This window comes from Rhinolophus ferrumequinum, chromosome 10, assembly GCF_004115265.2.
Source record: "Rhinolophus ferrumequinum isolate MPI-CBG mRhiFer1 chromosome 10, mRhiFer1_v1.p, whole genome shotgun sequence".
NCBI lineage: Eukaryota > Metazoa > Chordata > Mammalia > Chiroptera > Rhinolophidae > Rhinolophus > Rhinolophus ferrumequinum.
In genome coordinates, this window is record NC_046293.1 from 50,667,792 (window position 1) to 50,680,284 (window position 12,493).

General features: G+C 49.9%; 1 protein-coding gene across 3 annotated transcripts in view; it reads right to left on the reverse strand.

Moving 5' to 3' along the window:
• The window catches only part of NCKAP5L (NCK associated protein 5 like), a 29,217-nt gene extending 20,793 nt beyond the window's left edge, over nucleotides 1-8,424 (reverse strand). For all 3 annotated transcript variants that reach the window (XR_004424182.1, XM_033118067.1, XM_033118066.1), the window contains exon 1: nucleotides 8,302-8,424. The gene's annotated coding sequence lies outside the window, so the exon portion shown is untranslated. The remainder of the gene's footprint in view (nucleotides 1-8,301) is intronic.
• Nucleotides 8,425-12,493: the final 4,069 nt, after the last annotated feature.

Below are 12,493 nucleotides of genomic sequence, written 5' to 3' on the forward strand. Positions count from 1 at the left end.
TGTCCTTTCAACATGCCTCCATTTAAAAATTTTATGTATCTTTTAACATTTGCTTACTTTCTGGCACCACAAGACGTTCCAGGCTTATTCTGTACTTTCCCTGCCGCAATCACTTTTCCTCCTGTGTTGGGGACAGACCAAAGCCCTCAACACGACCCTGGAAGTCCTGCCCTGGTCCAGCCCCAGAGCAACTCTTTGGAAAAGCTGTCCTGGACTGACACAGCCCACACTGATCTCTCTTCTTAAAGAATCTCCTGTAGGGTCAGTATTCAAACTGTAACGTGTCCTCTTCTCTAGCACCACCCTCTGAGGAAGAGGAGACTTGCTATGCTGTTAGAACGAGGGGTCCCTGAGGAGGGGCCCTGCCTATATCTCTATACTCCCCCCTACTCTCTGCCTGCTCCTGTCACTGCTCCTGTCAGCGAGGCCCTGGACCTGGTGATCTTTTATTCCAGACAGAAAAAGATCAGGAAAAAGGGACAGGTTAAGAATGTGCAATGGGTTCATCAGGTTCCCCCAAAGGCCCCCAACTATCCTCCACCCAAATGGCTCTGAGAGGTCATATGAAAAACCATAGTGAGAGGTGAACAAGGGACATTTTTCAGATTTGTCCCGGACATTGATATGATCTTTTCCAAGCTCTCAACCCATTCCTAGGCCTTAGTGACTCCCTCTGGCAAATGGGACTAATTTATTCATTCTACAGATATTTCTGGACAGATCCCTCAGCATGAGTTGAGGTATATGCTGGGTGCTAGGGGACAGCTCAGAGATGGGTCAGCTCTTAGACTTCTTGGAGCTTTCAGTCATTAGGGAACACAAGCCATGCAGGTAAACAGATGTATTGTGAAGGAAGTTTCATATGAGAAGTCTTGCTGGACTTTAAAAGTCAGAAGAGAAATATTAAACTAGAGCTGGAGGAGTTTTTCAGAATTTAAGGCATTAAATGAACTGAGCCTTTATAGATGGGTAAGGTTTAGATACAGGGAACGGGGAAGGGGGTCATTCCAGGCAGAAGGAAGGGCATAAACAGAAGCAAGGAGACAGAAATCTCTGGGTGTATATGGAAGCAGATCAGTGCAGCTGGATCAAAGGGCATTTGAAGGTGAGTGTTTCCTGGTCCCCTGGCCCATGCCAGTTACAACTCCTCTCCTCTCCCGATTGAATAGGAGTCAGCATCTTTTCAACATCCTGGGTGTAACCAGAGATGTAAGTGGGTCCCACAGGAGGACCCAAGGCCAAGAGGCCCCTGAAAGCAATAGCAGAGCAGACTACTGGAACACCAGCTATCTGCTCTCAGATCCAAGAGAAAAAGGGGCCTGGGAGGCTGCACAGCCTGTTGGCTCTCAGTTGAGCTGGGCGTATGCCCCCCTGCCCCCCGTGCTCAGCCCTCAAGTGCTCACTCCCTCAAGCTTCACATCCTGGCATCTTTCTTCAAAGGCAACAGGCTCTGGCTGGCCAAGGGCCTTCCACATCCAGGCGGCTCCAGTGTTGACTCAGGGGGCACTATTTGGCCAGAGCCCAGAGGTGACCTCCAAGGCTGCTAGCTCTGCTCCGAGAGGAGAAAATAGCTCTGGTTTGCCCACAAGCCTCCAATGAGCTCTGTTCTTGTTTATGTCCACAGATGGGAGCAGGCTTCCTAGATTCTGGTTCTGGCTCAGCCATACTGCATGACCTTAGGTGAAGCCTAGAAACCCTCTAGGACTCAGTTTTCCTATCTGTAAAATGGGGTGAGCTCTCTCTGATTCCTCTCTTCCTGAAGGGCATAGAAGAAAAGGATGAAGTCATGTCTGGAAAGGAATTGCTGCTGAAAAGACAGGTCTTCTTGCATGGAGTAGAGGAATGGGGGTAGGAGATTAGCAGGGCCTTTGGGGTGAAGCCACTGGCTTTGATGTGGCCTTCCTCCTACAGGGCCCACAGGCTTCCCAGGAAGTGTGGGGGTATGGGGGTGTGGGGAGGTGGTAGAGAGGAAGGGACAGCAAATCCAAGAACTTTAGCTTTCTGCTAGCGCCAGGGACAGGAAGTGAGGTGCCGTCTACAGAGGAAGTAAGAAGCAAACACCCCCTAACTTCCCCTCAGCCTAGAGTGGAAAGGAAGGCTCCAGCCTTAGGAGACTGCGGGCAAGAGGTGGGGAAAGAGAAGGCTGGGGTGGAGGTAGGGAGGAGGCAGTATCAACGCCATCTGGTGGAGAAGGGGGTTTCTTGTCTTGGACACAATAAAACCCAAGGGGCACAGACTGGGGGAGGGGAAGAGAAGCTGATGCAGGCAAGTTGAGAAACCCCCCTGTCCAGGTCACAAAGTGCCATATCTGCAGTCCTGGCCCAGGACTCCTGCCTTGCTCTACACCCCCAACCTCGACCAAGGTAGGACCGGTCCTCTGATTCCTTGCTCTTATAGTACATGTCCTTTCTTTGTAGTCTTCATCACAGCTGTACTTCCATAACTGTTGAATTATTTAAGTAATGTGGGCTTTTTTGATAACCATTTCACCTCCAGAATCTAGCACAGCACCTAGCACGCAGTAAGTGCTGGCTGAATGAATGTGCTGACCACGGCTGGGGAATTCGTCAGAGGTGCTTTTGGCCTAACCCTGGCATCTGAATGAAATTCGGTACATGAAGATACATGAACACTGTTCATAGTCTGGGCTTGACTGGGGGCCCTCGGGTGGGTGGTAGTAAAGGTCAGAAAGGTCAGAAACCGACACCCAGATATTGGGTGTCAATAGGTAAGGTGACAGATGAAGACAGTGTACTCTATATGCTACCTTTTGGGTAAGGGGGAAAAATACGTATATTTGTTTTTGGGTAAAGAAACTCTGGAGGGGTATGTAAGAAACTAATAAGTGATTATTTTTAGAGGGAGAAGGTTGTGGAAGTGGGAACGAGATTTCTCAATGTATGCCTTTTTGTATCATTTTGGTTTTTGGACTAGGTAAAAAAAAAAAAAAAAAAATCTAGTGAAAAAATAATATAAAACGTTTACTTCCCCGTCAGGAAGCAGGGACCAGATCCCTGGAACAAGGGAGGGGTGAGGAGGTCTGGCCAGATGAGTGGGAGATTCTGGCCAAGGGACGCCAGTGTCTCCACTCCCTGTCTTCCCAGAAATGTCTCCCTGGGCTAGGAGAGAGGCCCTTCTACCCCTCGACTGTGGTGTGGGACGGTAGCACTAAACTATTCCCAACTTAGCCAGGGCTCCTTCTACCTGGGTAAGCGCTGGGTACATTCTAGATTCTTGGGACGGCGGGGGTAAGGTCTGGCCAAGGGCAAAGGCAGAGGTGGGAGATTGGGCAAGGTGAGAGTTTGAGGCAGGGGGGTAAGCGACTCCTGGATGTGCCTGGGGCTGCTGTGGGCAGGTTCTGGGGGTGTCTCAACAGATCCTCACACAGAAGGGTCAATTATAGCCCCCACTTGAAGCCAGCTGGGGGTGAAATGAATCAGCCCCTGGGAACTACAGCTGCTGAGAACCCTAGGGCCACACCCCAGCAGTTCCAGGATCACTCACAGTCCTATCTAGGAAAAGCCTCATTATTCCCCCACCCGAGGGTCTTCAGGGAAGGACAATGTCAAGCTCTGCAGGAGTGAGAACTGCAGACCAACGTCCCAAGCAGCACCCACCACCCAAGCCTTGCAAGCACAGCATGAGCACCAGAATGGGGTTGTGCCTCCTTTTAAAATATCTATACATTAAAAAAAAAACAAAAAGCTTATTGCGTACTGGAGAATTCCCAGAGTTCAAGGAGCAGCATCAGGCTCAAGGAGCTGTGCCTCACTGGGCTCTCCTCAGCGGCTGCTGCTGGATTTTTAAAAAATCAGTAACAACAGCAATGATAATTCACCTTAATAACAGCCTGGCTTCCCCAGCCCTCTTTCATCTGTGTAGCTCCCAGAGCTGGGAAAACGGTAATTATTGAGCAGGTGCCACACCCCAATGATGATTGTGTTATTCATCAGCACAGGCTGGGAAACTGAGGCCAGGGAGAAGGGCTCCCCTCACACAGAGCTAAGGATGCAGGGCCAGGGCCACTGGGCAGTGAGGAAACAAAAGCACTGGCTCCTTATCTGCTGTCTGGGGAGCAAAAGGAAGGAAAAGGGCACTCCTTTCAGAGTCAGCCAGATATTGGTTTGGGGAGAAGGTGAGGAAAGACCCCAGATGTGTGTCCCAAGCCCCCTCCTCAAACTGCAGCAGTGCCTCGTGGTAGTCCTGGCTGGGAGCCAGGGCCTCTGATCTTGAGCCCGTACACCCTACTCTCCCTAAATACTACAAAGCAGGCCGACCGCTGCTTTGAGCATCTCGGCCATTTCTGCAACACGCACAGACATCACAGGTAAGTGAGGGCTCAGCCCTCCAAACAGCCCCATGTCACAGACACACTCTATGAAGTGAGAGCGGGATGCATCTTGCAGCTGGCTGGGTGGATCAGATCAAGAACCCAAGCCCATCTCCGCAGCCCCCTTCCATCTTTGGCACTGATTTTAAAATAATGAGATTCTTCTTACAGCAAGGACTGGTCATGCTGCAGAAACCTGCAGAGGAGGCCCAGCTGGCCTGTGCCCTCCAAGAGAGCAGGGGAGGGCGGGCAAAGAGTCACAGAAGGCCAAAGATCTTTTCCCATGGTGGCCACGGAGGGAAGCAGTGGAGACTCAATGAGGATGGAAGGGTAAAGGCACTGCCTGTGCAGATCTATCTGCATGTGCCTGCCTGGTAACGTGAGAGATTCTGGGAACAGATATAACCTCAGCTCTGGGAAAACTGTAAGAGCCAAGCCAGGCAGAAACCAACAGCCTGGTCCTCCAACCCTCCGGGGCAAGGCCTGGGGAAAAGTACTAAGGTTGTTCTACGGGATCTGAAGATGTTTTACCTCCCCATGTTAGAGAGCTGACCAGTGATCCTGGAAGGTCCCTGAGATAATACTGTGCCCTTCCTAGGGGTTCAAAACTGCCCTCTCTGTTTTAAATTCAGTCAGGCCTCCTCATGCACGACAAATTAAGGAAGAATGGCACCATGTAAAACACTCGACCAAAGTCGGGAGCCTTGCCTAACACTCATCACCGTATGAATCACTTTCCCCTCTGGACTTCAGTTTCCCCACTTTTAACACAAGGGCATTGGACTAGACTGTCTCTAGGATTCCTTCCGACTATGTTGTTTTGATGTGGTGGCAGATCCCAGATTGATTTACATAAATTTGCATGTTCAATCAGAAATCCTAAACTCCGAGTATAGAAAATCCAATCAGTCCATTAGCACAGCTAGACTGGGACTGGAGGAGCCTGCCAGCTTCAGGTGAGGACTGTCAAAGCAGAAGGTGGGGGATGGGGGGGGAATTAGGGGAGGAGTCAAGGCAAATGGGAGGGAAGCAGCATTTGTTCTGAAAGATGCCGTTCTGGTGCCCTTGGTCACCAAGGGTGGATGGGGCCTGGGGCCCCACTTCAGCTACCAAACAAGGGTCCTTTCTCCTCCCGCCTCTAATGAGGCCTAGGGCTGGCCAGCCTCAGAGCCACACCCCAAAAGGGAACAGCAGCTTCTGCCTAGCGACAGCTGCACCCTTCACTCTGACAGGCACTCCACCATTAACCACTTTCTGGGAAAGGGACCTCCCTGGAAGCTTCCATTCTCCGTTGCATTCTCCCTTCCCTGCTCCTAGCAGTGAGGAAGGTTTCCTTGGGATCTAACTTAAATACCTCTTGTTGCAGCTTCATTCCCACGGGCAGCAGTGCCCAGGGGCTAGCAGAGGGAAGAGCAACGCAGGAGAATGTGCCCCACATCCCACCAACCCCATGGCCTCTCTAACCACCACTCTCTAACCACGTCTCCTTCAACATCTCCCTCAGCATCTGGGAGACCAAGGATGAAAACAAACAAGGAGAATGTGAAGGCCTTTGGCTCTTGGGCTAGAGAGCAAGTCCCAACCTGGAGAGCTGACTCTTGAGAAAGCACTCCCCTCCACGACAGCAGGCTGGGAAAGGTGGGGTAGGGATAGCCTCTCCCAGCAGCTGCTGGGCTGGCATGGCAGGGCCTGGGAGGCAGACTGGGCTGGCTGACGGCAGCAGGGGAAGATCCCTTAGCTCTTTGCCTGGGAGCTGGTGAGGTGAGGTGAGTAGGGACAGGAGGTAGAATGGACAACAGGAGTGGGTACTCCTTTTCCTCTTCCCATAAGAGGGAGGATGAATGTGCTGTGCTCCCTGCTTCAAATCCTAAAACAAGTCCCAACAGCTGAGATGCAAACTGTCTCCAGGGAATCTGCTTACCCTGCTGGCCTTTGGCTGACTCCTCCTCTCTCAACCCCTCCCCAAAGGTTCAACTCAAAACTGGCCCGCCAGGATGTCTCACCAGAAGCCTAGAGGCCTAGAGGCCTCCATGAGTGGGCCAAATCCCAGCCAGCAGAAGTTCACACCTCAAGGCACCAGGGATGAGTAGGACAATGGCTATTAGGGAGGATAAGGGAATCTACTCACTTTCATCCACTTGTGTTCAAATCCCAAGTAACGTGGATTTAGAACTACATCACCCAAAACCTACCTCTCTCCAAACTGAGCCACCCTGCCAGAGGACCTTTCTCCCCTCCAGATTCACTCATCAGTAGAACCACACAATATCAAAATTGGAAGGGAATGTCAGAGCTTTCCAGTCCAACAGGGGAATTTCACAGATAGGGGAAATAGCCCCAGAGAGGCAAACTGTCTTGGCCAAGGTCACACAGCAAGCTGGGGGACCAGAGTTTCTGACAGCAGCCTCATCATACACATTGGATTCCACCTGCCTATCCCGGAAGAGCATTCTTCCCTGCAGCTCAGGCCACCTGCCTTTCCAGGTTCTCACTCTCTCCCAAGGGCCTGAGCTGAAGAAAGGAGCTGGAGGGTCCAAGCCACCTCATGCATAGACCATAGACTTTGAAAACAAATTTGTACTACGTGGGAATCTCCCCAGACAGGAATACATGTGTTTCTCTAAGGTAGGAAGTACAATAACCCCGGTTGTCCTTAGAGACAGGGGACCAATATGAGAGGAGAATTTTGTGTCTCCCTTCTTGTCAGACAAGGGTTCTCAAAGTCAGCTGGCATAATGTGTTGCAGGAGAGGGTCTGCAACAAAGCAACTGGGCTCGGTCCATTTTCCTCAAAAGTACTGACCATAGAATGTTTAGACATTGACCCCTCCCCCCCTTTACTGTCCCCTAGGACCATCTCTGTCCCAGGCATCTCTTCCAACGCTTCTCTCTGGCAGACAAGTGTACTTAAGCAGGAGGACCTGTCGGGGGAAGAGAGCAGGAGTAGGGAGGGAATAAGGGGAATTGCCTTTACAGTCAGAGAACCTGTCAGCCAGAGATCCCTGGCTTCACAGGAAGGTGAGCATTTGAGAAGTAGCAGCTGGATAGGCTGAGCGGATAAGCGCTGAGACACCTGGAAAACTAGGCCTGCGGGAGGTGAGGGCCCTCTGTGCCCTTGGGACAGGGCTGTATCCTTATCCTGGGCCCAGGGTAAGGAGATGGGGGCTGAGGTTCGGACAGTAGCTTCCCTAGTCGGTCTAGGCCAGGGGAGTGTCGGGCACAGATAAATTCTCTGCATTCTTCTGACACCGCAGTCAGGACCCAGAGAAGTGTTTTCTGCAGGCGCTCCCTGGCCCCGCTCCCTGGCCCCACTCCCTACCCAGCCCTTCTCCCTCCCTCAGCCCCTCTTTAGTGTTAAGCCTGCCGGGCTCCCCTCCTCCTATCCGCAGCCCCTCAAAGCCCACGAAGGGTCGCTCTCGTAGACCCCGATCTCTCCTCCTCTCCCCAGCTCCCCACGCCCTACCGCCCCAGGCCACGGGAACTGCAACGAGTACTATGAGGAGCCCGGGGCTCGTCTCCGCGCCTGCGCTTTGGGAAGAGCCTCCCCCACCCCAACAACCCGGCACCGCTAAGCGGCACCCGGACGATGGGAAGCGGGTAGGGTGGGGTGCGCAGCTGGGGCAAGGTCAGTGCTTTCAAAGAGGGAGGGAGACCGGCCCCCGGAACATCCCCCGCTCCCGAAAGTTTCCCTTCCGGGGCCACCGAGTGTGCGCGAGGATGGCGCGGGGGGCGGGAGGGAGTGGAGTGGGGGTGGACAGAGTCGCAGCCGGACCCCCCCACCCCGGGAGAGTGCGGCGGGAGGAAGGGGCAGGTAGCGAGGTCCGGGCAGGAAGCCGCGCCGCCCCCTCCGACCCAAGGCTGCCACGAGAGCCTTATCCTTCATACTCCTCACCCCCAGCCCGGGGCTTTACAGAACCCTCCTTCCCCCCAACGTTCGTCTCCCTTTAAATCCCAAGTAGGCCCAGAACTCACCGAAATCAGGTGTTGAGCTGGGCCAGAGCAGGCAGGATCCGCCGGGTCCATGGCCGCGTCTCAGGGGCGAGGGGCAGAGAAGGGGGGGTGCTGGGGCCGCCTCTCGATGTCAAGGCTTTAAAGGGGCCAGGGAGCCCCGCCCCTCGCCTTGATCCCGCCTCCTGCCTCCCGCACAGCCAATCCACGTTTATCCTGGATGCGCGCCCCTCCCAGCTCCTCCAGATGTTCCCAGGACAAGAGCTAAGTCTGCCCCGCCGGCGCGCGCTGCTTCCGCCCGGGGGGAAGGACCGCCCCTCCCCCTTATAGAGAAACACCATCCCAGGCTAGGCTGGCTCGGGCCTGGTAAACCTCCCCAGTGCCGGGGTACAGGACACCGGGCTGGACTGAGCGGAGGTGGAACGGGAGGCATCTATAGCACAGAAAACTAAATAGGTGCGCGCGGACCCACAGGCATGCGCTTCTGCTTCTGTGGGGCTAGGCGTGCACGTGTATATGTGGTTGTGAGCGTTGGTGTTTGTAATTGGCCTTCCTGCATACGTGATAGGAGTAAATCTATGGGAAGAGCCTTGAGTGCCTCCATGGCCTTAAACGCTCCCGCCTCCTTTTTCTTCCTTCGGGATGAGGTCCTCCCAGTAATGCGGAAAACTGGGCGCTGGGAACAGGCTCCATTCCTCTCAGAGCTGTGCTGGCCCGTTTTCGCACTGGTTCAGGACAAAGAAAGGCTCAGTAGAAAAAGATAACCTTGTTCTCAGCTACTTCCTATCTCAGTGGGGACAAGTTCCCTCCCTGAACTAATCCGTGCTTAAAAGAGGAAACGCAAACAGCCCACCTCGGCCCCTACAGGGCCTCAGAGCTCCCTTCAATCCCATTCTCATTGGACCTCGGATAAACATCTATTTGCCCTCCTTTGGATACCGTATAATCTGCATAATCTGCATTGTACTGACCGGCCTGGAAATGCAGGTTCTGAACTGGGTTCTGCAAGGATATACAAAGGGATCCCTAGCCACAGTCTCTGTCCATTTTATTAAAATTGCTTCTGTTGCGGGATGTGTTAAAGTATCATATTAGTCCAATAAAGGAACATAAAAGCTGAGGGAACAGTGCTCAGACTGGTTAAGATTAATGAAGAGTTCTTCTCTGAAGGAGGCTCTTTAATTTAAAATGGGATTTGAAGGGCAGAGAGAATTTGAGTAGGAACCAGGCAGGGCAAGGACAGGAGACTCAGATAGGAAAGAGCAAATTATCTGCGTGGGACTGATCACCTTGGTAGGGTGGAAAGTGGGTAAATTCAACGGAGATCAGAACCTGGACGTGGATTTGACAGGACAGGTGATAAAGAGGTCATTTTGGGTTCTTGAGCTTAGGGGTAACCTGACTTTTTCAAATACCTGAGGACAGTTATTACTGGAGCCTAAAATGTGTCATGATGGTTACTCTCAATAGCTTCCTTGCCTTTGCTTAAAATTTTTTTTATTGATTTATACTTAACAATAAGATATGCAGATCTTACGGGTTGTTTGGTGAATTTCAACAATATATACTTATGTAACCCTCCAGATACTGAACCATCACTCCAGCAAGTTCCCTCATGCCTTTATAGTTGATTACCCCGCATCTACCACCATGTACCCCCTGCAACTACCTGAATTCTATCACTGTAGTTTGTCTATTCTTGGATTTTCTGAAATCATACAGTACGTACTATTTCGCATCTGTATTCTTTAGCTTAGTAATGTTTTTGAGATCCAGCCATGTGTAGTCTATTCTTTTTTATTGCTGACTAATATTCCATTGTATGAATTACATCACAGTTTGTTTATCCATTCTCCAGTTGATGAGTATTTCGATGTTTCCAGTTTGGGGCTATTATGAATAAAACTGCTATAAACATTCTTGTTCAAATATTTTTGTGAACATGTTTTCATTCCTCTCTCTTATTTCTTGACGATAGATAGTGGCATATTTGGAATCCTGCAACATTCTTACTCATTCAATCATCCAACATCTGTTCAATAGGGATCAGTGGGGAGTTCTTGGTTTACAACAAAAATTAGACATGGTCCTTTTCTTAAAAGCCTTAAAAGTTCTATAAAACTCCACGTATCTGTTGCATTTCAAAGCCATGGGGTGGATAAACCTTAAGAATCTGCCAGAAATTCCTATTTTTGGATGTTTCCAAATAACTAAATTTTTGGAAGCAAACAGACCACCTAGATAGTTTTTTACTTTTCATTTAGTTGTTTACCCTTGTTTAATAAACACAGCCAGAGCATCTGCACTTATTAGACCAAGTACCTGCCCTACTTAAAAGCTCTGGAACATGTGAAAAGTTTAGGCATTCAGATTTTGGCTGCTTCTCTATGCTTCACAAACCATCTTCACTGACATTCACTGAATGAGGCTTTCATTCCTCAGTGGTATTATTCACTTAAATTATTAAAAATTATACGGAAGCCCCAAAGTTGTTTTTCCACCTGTTATATACCACTGACCACATGTTGTTCTTTACTTGTCTGTGTTACAAAATGAGCTAGACTTCTTAGGTCTCTGGTGGCTGCAAACCGTAGGAAACCAGTTTGGTGGTGTAGTCTAACTGCATATACAGTGCTGATGACTGACTGGTAGATGGCATCTGAGAGAACCACCTCTCTCACTGTTCACATCAGTATTTTGGGGTCCTCTGCTTCAATACTATGTGGTCATTCATTTAGTGTTGGAGCATCTTCTTTTCTCAATTGGCATTATAGCCATTTGGCCACTGTGTTACATTAGTTAATAAACTGACCCCAGTTTGGAATTCCTGACATCAGGAGATGGCCTCTCAAAACATTTTAATAATCTGGTTATTCCCCAAGTTGGCTTGACTGTGTGTTCTTGATGTCTTTCCTGTTGAATTAGAGGAAGAAAGGAGCTGGGGATAGGCTAATGTATGGACCATTTGCTGAATAGGAATAGATCTTTGCAATTGCTGCTTAATTCTACATGGGACAACTACGGTCCTTGACAGCATCGCCAGTGTGTGCTTTGAAACTTACCTGGCACAGGTATGATGGATCTGCTCAGGTCCTTGAACCCCCTTTTCCTCATTTTCATCAATCAAAAGGTCTTATTGAGTCTTTCACTAAATGCCAGGCACGATGCACTAGATAACTAATATGGAGTTCATGTTGGGTATGATAAGCAATGAGATTGAAAAGCAGTGGAAGACGATATTTTATCCCAAGAGCAACGGAGAACCTTTGAATGGTTTTAAGCAGGTGGGGTCACATAATCAGATTCCATTTTAGAAAGAGCACTGTGGTTGCAGTGTGGAGAATACAAAGAGCAAGACAGAAGTCAGGGAGACCAGACAAAGTTTTTGTAGTAATTGAGGGGAAAAATGAGAAATGTGCTGTGAAGTAGGAAAGTGATAGTGGTGATAAAGAGATGATTTCAAGACATAATAGTAGGATCAGCAGGTCTTGGGAGTGGAGGGAAACAGAGAGACCAAAACCTCTGCTTTGGATAACTTGCAGACAGTAGGACCACTCGTTGAAATAAAAAACACTGGAGGAAGAGCAGGTTTGAACATGTTGACATGTTTGAAATGCCTGGGGGGACATCCAAGTGGACATGTCTATCCAAGAGGTCAGAGCTTCCCAACTGTTGTGTCTCAGGAGGAGTTTACAGATGTGCTGCATGTTGATCTTCTCAACTCTCAGGGCAGCACAAGCTCCGTCTGACAGAGAGCAGTCTCATTTACGCTGGGTTGCCAGGTAAACACCATCATTTTCTGTGTGCCATGATGTGGAAAAGGTTGGGAAGTACTGATGTATAATGATGTTGGATAAATAATTCTGAAGCTCAGGAGAGAGATCTGGACTAGAGAGAAGAGATGTGTGAGTCATCAGGACATACCGTGTGTCCCGAAAACAAGACCTGGCCAGACTATCAGCTCTAATGCGTCTTTTGGAGCAAAAATTAATATAAGACCCGGTCTTATATTTTATAAAACCCAGTCTTCCATTATATTATATTATATAAGACCGGGTCTTATAGGAAAATAAGACCCGGTCTTATATTAATTTTTGCTCTAAAAGATGCATTAGCGCTGGTTGTCCGGTTAGGTCTTATTTTCAGGGAAATACGGTAGGTGGCCATAAAGTGGAGGAGATTGTGCAAGGAGAGAAGAGGGACTGGAATAGAACCC